General features: G+C 36.6%; 1 protein-coding gene across 9 annotated transcripts in view; it reads left to right on the plus strand.

Moving 5' to 3' along the window:
- Positions 1–14,450, plus strand: part of syt1a (synaptotagmin Ia) — a 325,194-nt gene that overhangs the window by 176,162 nt on the left and 134,582 nt on the right. For all 9 annotated transcript variants that reach the window (XM_073945928.1, XM_073945929.1, XM_073945927.1 and 6 more), the window contains one exon: positions 6,237–6,319. The gene's annotated coding sequence lies outside the window, so the exon portion shown is untranslated. The remainder of the gene's footprint in view (positions 1–6,236; positions 6,320–14,450) is intronic.

The raw sequence follows: 14,450 nt of genomic DNA on the forward strand, positions 1-14,450 counted from the left end.
ATGTGCTTAGATTACTTTAAAAAAAAAAAGAAACCTAATGCCAAGTAGGGCCTGATATTCTGTTAATATAAGTTTTGAAAAACAAAAAAAGTTTATATTCCAATATAATATGTTTTTAGTAAAAACAAAAATATGCACATGATATCAACATGCATTTTCAACACTGCAGATTGTGGGGAGTAAAATGAGTCAATATAAAAAAAGAGCTGAAAAAAATGAATCTTTAAAGATCACTAAATGATGTAGCTGAGCTGGACTACATCTAACAGAATTTAAACATCTAAAATGAAACAGAATGCTGAATAAAACTACCATATTAGGCCAAATGTTGCCAAATTTAACATTGCCATTTCTTTCTGATTTTAGTACGACCCATTTTCAGCTGCAAAAATACATTAACAAGGATGCGGCTGCTTCCAAAAGCGAAACAATGAAGTAGAGCTGAACTGAAGGAATGAAACAGAATGAGGGATGAAGAGTCATGAAAGGAAACTGTATCAGACAGGGATGTTGAATGACAAGTCATCTTTTCACAGCCACAGACATAAAAAAGCAGCTGAAAGTAATTAACTGGTGAGGTAGACAGCAGACAAACGGGCATTGGGGAGCGTTATTGTGGCGCTCGTGTCGTTTGTTTCGAGAGCATGTCTGTAGGAGCTGTCAGATTGCTGGCGCTTCATTGATTGGTGGGCAGGGAGACTGGGCTTTCTCATGCTTACAGCCTCTGCATTATACAGGATGATTTACACGCCGAAGCAGCTGTTCGTTCTGGCAGTGGTTCAGACCCCACATAAGTAGTTTCAAAGCAACTCTAATGGACTCAAAGCTGGAACACGACCACAGCCAGCCAACCGGGACAAGTGATACCAAAAGCACACCGCAAACTGTGGGTCAACAGCAACGACATTCACAAACACTTTTTGTTTGTGTATTGATATATGAAGAGTTCAGATGCAAAAACCTTTAAATGCCATTTGAAATGTTCCCGTAAAATAAACATTTTTCTCAGCCTACTCTGTTTATGTTCAGTTATTTCACTTTAAAAGAAATGAAAAGAACTTATTTGTCACTATCAAAGTAAAATGGCTGAGCCAAAATACAGGAGTCTGGGGAAAATGCTAATTTTAGAAGAAAATATCAAATGGCTTTTAGAGATTTTTGCATCTAAACTCCTTTATATATATATATTCTGGAGGACCATTTGCAGCCAATGGTTCAAACATTGTTTTCTCAAGGTAGTGCCCTTTATCAGTATGATAATGCACCAATACACACAGCAAGACTGGTTACAGAGGGTTTTGATGAACAAGAAAGTGCAGTTTAACATTTCCCACAGTCACCAGATTTAAGTAGTGTTGAGCCAATTTGGGGTTGTTTTGGAGGAGCGAGTCAGGAACTTTTTTCCTTCACCAGCCATAATTCTGCAAGTAGAATAGTTTAAAGTCCTGCTGGCCACTGTGTAGAACTTCTATCTGCCATTCCCAAAATGAACTGATGCTGTATTTGCTGCATAAGGAGTTTTAGGGCATAAAGATCTGTGTCCCTTCTGCCTGAGTAAAGAAGTGTGAAAAGTTCATGGCCTGGGTGAGAGGAGTCTTGAATGATGTTACCTGCCTGTTTTCTCATTCTGGAGATGTACAAGTCTTGGAAGTTGGACAGTTGCACACCAATAATCCTCTCCACTGCCCTGACACTCCGCAGCAGCCTGCTTATGTTTGATTGGTGGCTAATCTGAACCAGGCAGTAATTGAAGAACACTGAACTGACTCAATGACGGCAGAATAAAACTTTGTCAGAAGCTTCTGTGGCAAGTTTGAATTTCCTCAGCTGGCGAAGGAAGTAGAGCCTTTGTTAGGCCTTTTTCACAATGGACTCGATGTGAGTGTCCTGGGAGATGGTGGTGTTCCAGAACCTAAATGACACCACTGCTGCCAAAGTGCTGCCTATGATGGTGAGTGAGGAGAGAGCAGGAAGGTTTCTCCTGAAGTCCACAACCAACTCCACTGTTTTCAACTTGTTCAGCTCCAGGTTGTAAAGACTGTACTAGACAGCCAGCTTCTTAATATCCTGGATGAGCCCAATGACTGTGGTGTCATCTGCAGACTTCAAGACCTTGAAAGAGGGGTTTTCTGCATTGCATTTGTTGGTGTACTGACAGAAGAGCACCTGGGCAAAGGATACATCCCCTTGTGGCACCGGTGCTTGTGGTGTGGGTGTTAGATGTAAAGTTTGAAGTCTGTCTGTCTGTCAGGAAGCTAATGATCCACTGACAGATGGAAGTGGGCACAGACAGCTGGCTCAGTTTGGTCTGGAGGAGTGCTGGGATGATGGTGTTGAACACTGAGCTGAGTCCACAAGAAAGATTCTTGCATAGGTCTCTGCTTTGCCCAGATGTTTTAGGATGCAGTACAGTCCCATGTTGACTGTATCATTCACTGACCTGTTTGCTCCGTATGTAAATTGAAGCAGGTCTGTTAGGGGTCCAGTAATGTCCATCAGGTGTAGCGGCATCAGTTTTTCAAATGACTGTATGACCACAGATGTTAAAGCAACTGGTGTGTGGTCGTTTAGTCCTGTGATTTATGGTTTCTTGGGTACAGGGATGATGGTGGGATGTTTGAAGCAGACAGGGACTTTGCAAACTTTCAGTGATCTGTCGAATATTAGGGCGAAGATGGAATAAAGCTGGACAGCACAGGCTTTTAGACAGACCATGGAGACACTCTGTGCCTTTGGCTTTACTTGTCTTCTGTTTTCTAAAAAATCTGATATTCTTTTACAAATGAGTTTCTTATCAGTTGATAAAAACGTTTTTTGTGCTTAAATTTAAATTTGTACATATGAATTTTGAAAAATATGAAAATAGAAATCAATTATATATAAATATATACAATAATATAATTATATTATATTATAATTTGATGTTGTGGTTAAATAAATGTTTTGGTGAGCATAAGAAACAAACAAAACAAACTAAAGGCATTTTTAAAGTTAATTTTACCCACTTTTGAATAGTAGTGTATTTATTATAACAATTTATTTAAATGGTAAACATGCATTGTTGTTTTTGGTCTGAATCAAGTGAATCATGCAGCAGTTATTCTGTAGAGCTTCTGTAGAATATGCCAAATCATGCTAATCGTGCTGCATCTGTCACAACCTAGTTCTGAAAAAACACCTGATGGATTGATTTTGTGGCCATTCTTTTTTTGCTGTTACTTGATTTTTATTATTTCTTTAGTAAATCATCACTTAAACAATGCAGACAGTGTGTGTATGTAAATAAACATTAATAGCGGGTGCACTTGATTCTTCATGAATTCCCCTGTTTATTTTGATACAATGGAAATAATACAGTAGACCTTGGCTGTTTTGTCCCTGTACCAACTAGCTATTCTTTATTTGACTGATAAAAAGGCTTTGGTTTCCGTTTTTCCATATGTGATTGTCTATCCTTGCATTGCTTTCCTGCACCTGCCAGTCTAAAGTAATAGCTTTTAATCTGTGCATCAAAGCCTGGATAAAGAGCCTCAGAGGAGAGCGAGGATATGGATGAGAAACTGGTTTTGTTCTGCCTCCCTCCATGGCTTTTTCTTTCTCATAGCTATTGCTGCTTTGTGCTCGCCATGTTATCAATAACTGGGCTCTGACAAAGACAAATCACTTTTTCATTTTCGCATTAAAGAAAGACAAAATGATCTAGTCTGTGTGAGCTTGTCCTTTTGATTACTTTAAATACACCTCAACAATCTGCTCGGCTTGGCGACCACATGCTGCCTGCTTAATAGCACAATTCGTCCTAGCATTCAAATAGCTGTTGCCAAACAAGTGCTCTTAGAAAAGATTTTCTACTGAGATGTTTTCTATTTTCTTTCTGGATAATTATGAAGGTACGTGTTGGTTTAAGGAAAGTTCATCAAACAATGAACATTTGGTCATTGTTATGGTTGCTCTCAGAAGTGCAAAGAACTACTGTACACAACTTAAAGCACAAAAAAAAACCATGATAATGTCTATAAGTGCAGTATTAATGCTAATTTTCCTATGGAATGGCATCTATTAAACCCAAATGTATTCTTCATTGCTCTTTTTTTATCTATTATTCACTATAATATTTTTTTAATCATAATTTTCTTGTCACTAAAGATCTGCTGCAAATGAATCATAAACAAATTGTTTTGTCAGATTATTAGGTTGCCAAGTTATGTGACTCCAAAGTAAAATAATTTTTACATATACCATAAGAGAAAATTACTTTCTGGGTAAACTCCACAGCACAAATTACATTTTATAACTGCAAAAAAAAAGAGTTTCAATTTATGTGTCTGAATATGTCCATTTCCCTAATATATGGGTTAAAGACATTTTGGTGTTCACATCAAATTACATTCAAAAAAAGTGATTTTATGTACAGTACATAAAGAGCATATTAAATGCAAGTAAAATCTCTGCTTTCAAACTTGAAATAGCCTCTCAGAAAAAAAGTCAAGTTTATGGGCTAAAGTTTATTAAATTTAGAAGATTAAAAAGTCCCTATGGGTTCACAGAAACATAGCTCTGAGTGAATGAAACCATCCAGCTGATGGTTACATTTGAAAATGCACCTTGTTTAAAAATATAGATTTTTAAAATAATTAGTTTAAATGGCATATAAAATAAAATAATTAGTTTATCCGTGTTTTTAGCCTGTTCTTGTGGATGTCAACTTAAAACAACTCCAAATATGAACTATACCAGATCCAGATTACTACCAGATTTCCCTTCAGACACTAGCAGAGTGCGAGGGATCATAGGATTGATCATGATGCAAAGATTACTACCACTGAGAGATGGCCAAACATGCGACTGTGGGGAATATGTCTGTTCATCACATGCATGATGCGGTGAATTTTCAAAATAGTTTTGTAACAAAATAGTAACTTTTGCCACTGTGTGAATAAATACTGAATGTTTGTCGGTGTTATTACTTGGGGTTGTGGTTAAGCATTGAGTAATATGCTGGTGTTCAACTGCATTGCTTTAATCCATTCCTGCATTAGGCTCACACACAATCTGTGCTCTGACTACTCCTCGCTCTAAACGCAGTCTACCAATCACAACAGACAGGGTCATCGAACCAATCATCGCAGATTAACCTCATGCAAAGGAGAGGTTTAGGAACAAATAAAGCGCTAAACAAATCATATAGGAGCTGTTGTGATAATAAGGTAAAATTAAATGCATATTATAAGACAGTGAAAGTGTTTTTTGACCTTGCATGCAAATCAGCCTGTTGTTGGAGACCCCCAAAAATCAAAATATGACCTTTTGAAATGCACACTGGGGACTCTTTAAAATGTCTTGCTAATAAATGGGTAAAACCTTGAAGTTTTAAAGATAGTGGCAAAATATAAAGTTTTACAATCAGAGTCTTTTAATCTGTCATCGCATAATATAACTGTGCTAAATATTAGACAAGGTGTTTTGGTATGTGTAAGCAGTTCTTGCAAAGAATGACAATAGTTTGGCTATTCTCTCTACTGTATGCATAACATTCATCTCCCACTGCTTCATCAGCATTGGATTGAATAAAGTTAGTAAATAATGACCTGATGCAATCTTTGGGAGACCTTTTCCAGGACTTTTCTTGAAGGTTTTACTCCACATGCTTGTTGACCTGCTCTGTGGGCAACGTTGTTAGTTTATGCATAAGTGACAGAGAACACCTGTGGTGCGAAGATCTCAGACTGCTCTTCATTCTGATTCTACGCATTTGCATTAGCCCGCAAATGAACATACAGGCTGTCAGCTGTGAAACCAACCTGTCAATACCAAACTCGTCTTCCCCACTGAGAGAGTGAGATTACCCAGCTGATTGGAAAATCAACAGGAGGAAATGACACTGGCTTTATGGGTTATTTCTTAATGCTTGCATTTGAGTCTATTGATTGCGCCACAAGAACACCTTTTGGTTTCCTCATGGCTGTTTCTGCACATTATGTTGAATAGTTTAAGGCGGTCCTAAGTCATGTTGTGTCAAAACAATTTAACTAAGTCTTAAAACTTTTTGTTAACATTTAAATCTCAATTAAATTGTAGCTGGCTGTTTAAGTCATTCTGATTTCTCCTGGCAATGATAACCCTGTTAACTAACTTTTTGTTTTTTGTATTAAATGTAACAGCCGGGACTTTCTTTATCTATAAGTGGAATAATATTTTCTATTAGTGTTTATTGACCTCTGCTATTTCGCTTTCAGATCAGAAGAACGCTGCTCCCTGTGACTTCAGTGAGAGAAAGAGTCTGAGGCCAGCTTCAGCAGCAAGCTACCTTGAGTTAAAGGTTAGTCTTTGTCCTGTGGCTTCAAAGACCAGACGTACACACACACTCAGACACGCATGCATCCGTTTGGTTTCATTAGAAATGCCAGGGGGCTGGAGAGGTTCCCTGTCCATTCATAGCCAAACACCTGCACGGCTTTCATCCCCTATCTGTCCACTCAGCCTTTATCACCTGCACCCAGCCAACCATAGCAAGCGCACACATGCGTGCAAACACACAGCATCTAAACAAACCATACACACTAGACATGCCACACACACTGCTAATTCACACAAATACATTCCGCATGCCAAAGTACAACGCAAACGTTTGTGTACAGGAACAGCCCAACACAGACAGCATACAATCACTCAAACACATCCTGCTAAAAAGTAAACGTAAGACTATAATGAATTTTTACAGCTTTCTAACCAAGTGTTATGGTTTAAGACAACATACAATAAAATATCCTCAATAAAAAGCATCATTCAAAGCTCAAATAGACATTTTTTTTAGCATTTCGTCCGTTCATAGTTCTGAAAAAAGAAGGAAATGTCATCAGTAGTAACGCATTACTATAAATTACAGATCTTAATTCTTTTCCAAAGCTGTATGCATTCAAATGGATCTATCTGCTGCTTTTGACACCAGATCTTCTCAACCCTCATTACAAGGTGCATTTCAGGAACTGCCACTTGTGGTTGGATCCTTACTGCTTAGGTAGATCCTTTGTCCAGTACATAAAGTTTAACATGCTAATGACTTTCCTTAAGGCTTGCTTCTTGAACCACTTCTCTTCTCTGTCTTATCTGTGATCCAAAAATATGGCTTATCGTGAAACTGAAACTCTCATTCTGGTCTGATGTCATATGATGAAGACTTGCATCTTAGCGTATATGAAAGACATTGCTTGCTGGAAGATTTAACATAGTCTAATGCAGTTAGACCTTAGACTGAACTCTAAAGGTTTAGGGCTTCTTTGAATGGTTAAGCACTGCCCATGGGGCCATATGACATATACTGTAGGTTGTTTTATGTCGCACCATGTTCAGGGGTCTACGACAGGTCGGTATGCAAGCAGTTCATTATTCGTTTATGAACATCTCAAAACTTTTACAGCAACAGTGCATCAATCTCCTAAATTATCTATTAGCAAAACACATAGGAAATCAGTACTGCATGTAGACTTTGTTTTAAGATCCAAACCTTTTATTGGTGATGCATTTCTACATGAATATATTGCAGACTGAGATGACAGTGCAAACCATTTGTTCCTATATTCTTTAAAAGCAAGTGGTTTTGTTTCAATTATGAGTAGCGACAAATAAAAAGACTCTCTATAGTTTTGAAAAGTGTCTCACTTCTATCTGTATGACAAAAATAATAGACTATTTGAAGATCCTTTCACTGCCAGCAGGAAAAAGAAGTTTAGTCAATTTGATAAATGTCCATTGTCACCAATGTTTAGCCAAAAAGACAAACTTGTAACATCTGTTTGGAGAATATCTCCCACTTTAATTCCAACAAGCAGTTCTGGAGAACCAAACACGACAAAATCATCAAACTACTGTATGGGCGTCTGTTCTTTTTGTGTGTTTGTGTGTGAAGAGGCAAATTAGCAGCGTAGGATCTTTAGGGATACCTTCAAAATTCTGACAAACTGTCTTTTGCCATAACCAGTTGGCAAACCAGTTAAAATACAGTACTTCCATTAGCCTCTTAAGGCCTTAGCTGTTTTTATTTTTTTTTGTATTTTTATTAAGCCCTTAAGCTCTTTGCTATTTGGGCTTATTGGAAGCTAATTAGAATAAAACCTAAGTATCATCTTTTGATATGATGTACGTTTAGAGGAAAATGATGTCCACATATGTGCACTCGAAAATTCCATAAAACTCAATAAAGTCACCTCAGTGTAATAGAATGCAAAACTCTTTACTTCTGCCTTGAACACAGCAGTTTTTTTCCTGGCTATTTGAAGTCATCATTACACATACACACATTTTTTAAAATGTTTTGACTATCAGAGAGTAAAAACAACATTTTTTGCCCATTTTGGACAGTTAAAATTAGTGTATGGGACATTTCAGATGCTGCAATACAGTTGCAGGGTGACAATGTATATTTGTAACAAAATATAAAACATTCAAAGCATAGTAAATAGCCACTTAAGAGCTAAACTCTTGGCCATATTTTAATGATTTGTACAGACTTTTACCTTGACTGTTAAATGCTGGTGGAATGACCTTTCCAACTCAACCCGTCTTCTCATCAGTAAAATACTGCAGATGCATCTTTTCCATCTACGATTTGACCAATACATTTGAATTAATTCAGTTTAATTCATTTTTATTTATATATTTATAAGCCTTTACAGTTACTTATTAGTGTTTTATTTTAAATGCAGAAATATAAATGATTAAATAAGCAAACAAACCATAAACTCTCTATTTGAAAGTTTGAAATAAAAAATGTACTTTCATTTACGATTATATAGGTGAGTTCATCTGCATAAAATACACAAAATAAATAAAAGCACAATGACAACAATAGATAAAGATATAAATGAAATAGACAGCTTTGTTGGTGGATAACAGTTAAACACAATTAACCTTTGTTAAAATTGTAAACTTTGTAATTTGTTACACCCAAACGGTTTAAATTCATTTGAAATTCACAGACCTTTCACAAATCCTTCACATTATTAGTGTAGGTCATGTTATATTATTCCAGACTTTTGCTGAAACAATATATATTGTGCAATCCTACTTCACAGTTTCACATTTATTATGTAAAATCTGGAGGTCAAGGCTAGCCATTCTCTTGAATGGCAGAACATATTTGCATGAGGTATTCTTGGTGGTTATGGTACAGTCACGTAGGCTTGGGCCGGTATAAGACTTTGACGGTATGATGACCTTGGATAAAAATATCACAATATCATGGTATTGAAATATAAAATATTATCTTTTTAAATGTCTAGGTAAAAAACAAAACAATTTTCCCATTTGTAGACAATATATTTTAATTTGATAAACATTTAAAATATTTTGAAGCAGTAAACATGTCAGGCTAAATAATTCTATTGAATTATTGACTTCTGCTGTCTTCATTTGTTTCAAAAACACTGTATATTTTTACAATTTAAAACGGCTTCTTTGGAGATCTTTTTTGCTGGATACTGCTGTCCTAAAAAAATGTAAAAAGTAAATAAAAAATCTTACTCAAACCTTAGGAATGGTGTAGCAGAAAATTGACGGTTTTAAAATCTTGACTTTTTCAAACTGCAGTATACCTTGAAAACGGTTATCGTCCCATGCCTACAGTGAAGCCTCGTTCTCTAAACACATCCTGGTGACTAGTCTTTTTAGCAGAGGACACACCAAGAGCTCCTACTTGTTTCAAATATCTCATTTCGAGTCACTGAGAGAATCGATACCTGCGCCGCATAATATAAAAACAGTGTGCTCTGCCTCTGTCAATCTGTCATTGTCATTCAATATGTCAAATGCAGAGGCTGCAACCCAATTTCTAGGCAGCTTGTTTGCTCTCATGTGGGAGGTGCCAGACTCGGCTATCCGTTTCCCCTTCATGGGTTAAAGAGTTTGACTAATGCGATATTGATTTGGCTCTCTGGATGGAAAAGACACAAACGCGTCTTATTGAAATATGGATAGTCAAGCCGTTGAGAAAATATTAAAAGTCCTCCAGGGGAGGGGGAGATCAACATTAAGCTGCATTTTACCCTTCAGCATAAAAAAGGTTAAAACCGTAAACTCTTTGTGTTGATGAAGAATAAATAAAAAGCCTGTTGTGAGCTCTGTACTTTCCAATGAATTTCAGCACACAATAAGTTGTCCTTCAAAGTTCGGATTTGAATAGGTGGAAATGCCCACACACTCAGCAAGGACACGGTGAGACTCTGTAAGATCAGACTGAGAAGATCAAAAGAATTAAAAACCCGCTCTTGCACCCATTAAAACGTTTACTTGCGCAAATAATTATTTATCACTGCATAAGCTAACTACTGTAGGTAAAGGCTCTGGATGAGATTAGTAAGTACAAAGTACTTTTGCTAAACTAAGCATCTTTTGTTCTGCTGGCTTGGTAAAGGACGCTGAGTAGTCATTTGGGAAGGCATTGTGTTTGATTCAGACCTTGTTAAAATGCCATTTTGTTTTGAGCGCAAGGGGCTCTGCACCTCTGGGCAAGTACGAAGGGACTGAGACCGTGATCTTAGTGCTGGATTGGTGCGAACGGTCCAATTTTTCATCCTTATTGGTCATGACATATCCAAAGTGGCAGAGCGTGGGCTTGAAGGAGAACGGTGGATGCTTCAACCAGGCAGGGAACTCTCACGCTGCCACATTTGTCCCTGCAGGGTCTTCTGCACAGTCTCGAACAACAACAAAATTCAGTATTGACTATTAAAGCCAGAGAGGTTAAAAACCAGAGCTCTTAGTTGTTCTCACACTTATTGTTTACTCTGCTTTAATATTCTGAACTATATACCTGAACTCGTGTTGGTAGCAGTGTAGCATTAGCTTAGCAGTCAGGGTGGTTACAGTTACTCAGCAAAATACATTTTTATGCATTTATTTTTTCAGTTGGCAATGCAGATTTGCTGTGCTGACCAACAGAAATGCTTGGTTAAAAGGGACATCTGTGCAAGTTATTCTATTTCAAAGCTATTTACAGTGGGCAATGCAATAAATTCAGGGGTGCACATACATATTGTATATACTGATATACAAGTGCGCAAACGAGATTAAAATTAAAAACGTGGACCGGATACAGAGCTAGAACAGCGCTTTTGCATACCAAATTTCATTTATTTGGATGGGATTCAAATGGAGTGGGCATAACACATATTGTACAACTTTGCCATGCTTGTGGTTTTGAAGAAAGAATGTAAAATAATGTTGGTCTCGGTGTGCACATCAGATGCAGTTGCAGTCACATCTGCAAATTGTGCCCGATTCTGCCTGAAATGGGTACTCATGACAAGCAGCAGACCGGAAGTCATTCATCTCCAATTTTCAGATCATATTCGTATGGGTAATATTCTGTATTATGTATTCCAGTGTTGTCCAACACTTCGGTCTAACTCTCCAATGTTATCAAATCAGGTGTGTGCAAGATTCTAATAATTTTTCTAAGAATTAATTTTTCATAAACAAGTTGAAATAATTAAAATTTTTAATACTCCTCATGTTCCTTGCAAAATTGTTGGTGGTTTATGCATTTCTGTTTGTTATTTGCAAATATAATTTCGATTTACCATGGAGAATGCACTACTTTACATGACATACATACAAACAAAGCACACTCACACGCTTTTAATCACTGTTTAGTTCTGGACATGTGCCTAGAGAGAAAATTTCTGTATTTTTAGGTGTCACATAAGCAATTTGACAAGATTCTCTAGGTCGTTTGTCCAAAAATAGTCTGGACACACAATATATAGGTACTGCATATTAGAGCTCCTGCTATCCATTGTTTTGTAAATCAATTAATCTACAACTGTGATTGATTAATTGTGATCAATTGAGTAAGATTTTTTTCATTGAAGATTTTGGTGGTGGTGTTTTTTTTACCAGAAATGACATTAAGCAAAAATGCTATACAGAAGTGATACACACACACACACACACACACACACACACACACACACACACACACACACACACACACACACACACACACACACACACATAAATATATATATATATATATATATATATATATATATATATATATATATATATATGTATATATATATATATATATGTATATATATATGTATATATATATATATATATATATATATATATATATATATATATATATATATATGTATATATATATATATATGTATATATGTATGTATATATATATATATATATATATATATATATTTTATTTTTTTTATTTTTTTATTTTATTTTTTTTTTAATGAAACATTAGTTGTTACAAATTTAATGTATTTTTTTGTAATTGATTTATTCCTGATAGATTCTGAGTTTTTGAGAATAGATTGAAAATCGTCAGAGAAAGAATTGCAATGCTTCACACACACCTACAAAATAGAGAAGCTACACAACAGCTGTCATTTTCTTAGGACTTTGTTGGTGTCATTATTGTTAGATTAATTTCGGTTTTGAAACAGATTTTTGCATAGCTTGTCAGCGTGCTATGGCTCAGTGTAGTAAATGCTGTCCAATATGAAAGAACATGCTGGCTTTTCCTGACAAAATGCTCAGCGAAATAATCTTCAGTTAAGCCTATAGCCCAGGGGTGGCCAGCCCTGTTCCTGGAGAGCCACCTTCCTGCAGATTTCAGTTGCTACCCATATCAAACACACCTGAACTAATTAATCTGAACACCACATGAAAATTACAGGCAGGTATGTTTGATATGGGTTGCAGCTGAAATCTGCAGGAAGGTGGCTCTCCAGAAACAGGGTTGGCCACCCCTGTTATAGCCCAAAGCCACATAGAGTTCAACATTTAAATATAAAGAATATTTTATAAATAAATAAAAAGTGGCTTCATTGAGTTTTTGCCTTTATTTTGTGTAAAAACAAATTAGCCCAGTGGAAGTATGCACTTCTAATGGTTGAAAGCTATCGTCAAGGACATCTCCAAGGGGACAGGCACAAGAGCTACAATAGTGCCATGATTGTGCTAGAATTACGTGGCTTACATTATCTTATCAAAACTAGCACAATCTACCACCCATAGTGCACACTAATGTCAAAGAACTCATTTGAGAGCAGGAAAGGTTTTTGTTTGAGTCGGGGCTTTCGACACTCTCATCAGATACACGCCTGTAGTTACCCAGCTGAGCTGTATCTGCTACCCAAAGCACATCGTATTGTTTTTGGTTATGGCATAACTGGGGCAGGCAGAACGCCTTTCTAACTTTCAGCACAGGATGTTGGCACAATTCATCTGTCATCCCTCAACCCCAAAACCCATCTGCCTTAGAGGCAGCAGCAGTCTCACAAACACCTCTGAACTCTCCATCAGCTATACATGTGAATCTCACACTCTATAATAAACAGCTGTCTTTGCAGTTTAGGTGAAAAATCCCTTCACATATATCTTTTAAACAGACTACATCTATACAATATCTTAAGCACCTCTTTTAATTTAAAAACAAAATTCTTATAATTTAGTTAAAATGGGGTAATATTATAGTAAATGCAGTAAATCAACATGAAACATTCCCAACCTAACATGAATTTATGAATCATTTACTATAAATGCTTATTCACAGCAAGATAAGTATTTTGTATTCCAGTGGTTGCGTTAGACTTTCTCATTGTGATGGACAGGTTTGTAAAAATGTCAATCTAATATTACCTGTACTACTTTTTGTTTCATATATTTTATGTCCCGTTTCCACTTTGTGGCACGTTACGGTACAATACGCAGTTTCCACTGTCAAAAGCTACCAAAAAGTGAATCGTACCATACCACTTTTTGGGTACCATTTCGAAAGAGTACCTAGTACAACAAAAAAGTACCAAAAAGCGGAGCAAGACATGCAGCTAAATGCTATTGGTGTACAGAGATACATCACTAGCTCGTAAACAAGCAGGAGAATGAAAACAAAGAAAGCATCATTTTTAAATGCACAGCTGAGACATTACACTGTAATAATATATACATATAAGAATGAGCCCTGGTCGACCTGAGCTTAAACAAACCTTATCGTTGTCTTGATGAACAGCCACAAAGCTAGAATTTAGAATAGCAGAATTTACGTTGTACACCATAGTTGTTTACAACACCTTCAAAAGTGTGAGCGGTTTAACTTTCTCCAGAGAGCTCGCCGCGTGTCTATAAATAACGAACTTTTTGAGCTGATGATAATGACAACGTGCGCGTGATAATTGCATTGCTTCTGACATCCGATCCTTTCAGAAACTGACAACAGAGAGGCAGAGAGGCAAAGGAGAAGCCAGAAAAAACAAAGGAACAAATGGTTTTTTCAGCAAACATGAACAAACTGCCATGTTTAAATATTATCATCACCTTTTGGACTATTATGAACTCGGGAATGAAAGAATTATTTTCTAACAAGAGGTTAAATGTGCTGGTGAAGATTGAAGATACAGATGACAGGTTACTGTGGGTTATATGTTGTG

The sequence above is a fragment of the Danio rerio genome, chromosome 4, assembly GCF_049306965.1.
Source record: "Danio rerio strain Tuebingen ecotype United States chromosome 4, GRCz12tu, whole genome shotgun sequence".
In the NCBI taxonomy this organism is placed as follows: Eukaryota; Metazoa; Chordata; class Actinopteri; order Cypriniformes; family Danionidae; genus Danio; species Danio rerio.